This window comes from Charadrius vociferus, unplaced genomic scaffold, assembly GCF_000708025.1.
Source record: "Charadrius vociferus isolate BGI_N301 unplaced genomic scaffold, ASM70802v2 scaffold214, whole genome shotgun sequence".
NCBI lineage: Eukaryota > Metazoa > Chordata > Aves > Charadriiformes > Charadriidae > Charadrius > Charadrius vociferus.
The window spans coordinates 1,630,660-1,631,455 of record NW_009647955.1 but is presented as its reverse complement, the minus strand read 5'-3'; positions in this window follow the sequence as shown (position 1 = coordinate 1,631,455).

Here is a 796-nt window from a genome sequence, read left to right as displayed (position 1 = left end):
GGGGGGGGAGGGGGGGGAAGAAAAGAAAAAATGCAGCCCGACTTGGGACATGGTGTCGGGTAAAATCTTACAACCCAGGGGGAAGTTTGCAGGCAGAAGGCAGGTGCTTGCCTGCTGCTTGTCTCCAGGGGCTCCTGATGTGGATCTGCTGTGGGGAATGACCAGCTGCAGCCCAAAGTGGCCAGGAGCAGCCTGAGAGCCTCCGTGATCCCACGGGCAGGATCCTGTGTCACTGGGACGTAAGCTGCCTGTTTGTGGGGTTGGACTCAAGTGCCCATGGCCACCTGGAGCCTCCTGGCTTCGTCTCTCTGAGAGGGGGCTACCCTTGCAGCCGGAGAGGAAGGCAGGCCCAAGCTCTTGCTGTGGAGCTGGTGTTGATAGAGGAGAGTTATTCAGAGAGAGAAAGCAGACCCATGTATTATTTCATAATTTCATGAGCTCACCCATCTGTACCCATCATCTCTTGCCTTATGCTGGTAGCTCCTCACAGCCCAGTCCAACATCTGTTTGTACAGTCCCTAATACAGCCCCATCCATGACTCCTAGAAGTCACCACAGTGGTACGGGTAAATAGCTTGGTACTGCTTTTAGCTCATCCTCTTCTTCTTTGCTTCTGCACATGTTTGGGCTGATCTTTCCCTTGTCTGACTCCAAGGGGGCTGGCTTGCAACCCTACAGATGCCATGGCGGCATCCTGGGAATGAATCTCAGGTAGCAGCAACAGAAATCCTGAACAAAGCTCAGGCTCTTAGACAGAGACATCGGAAAAATTAGGTAGCAGGATTCCTCCTCTGTG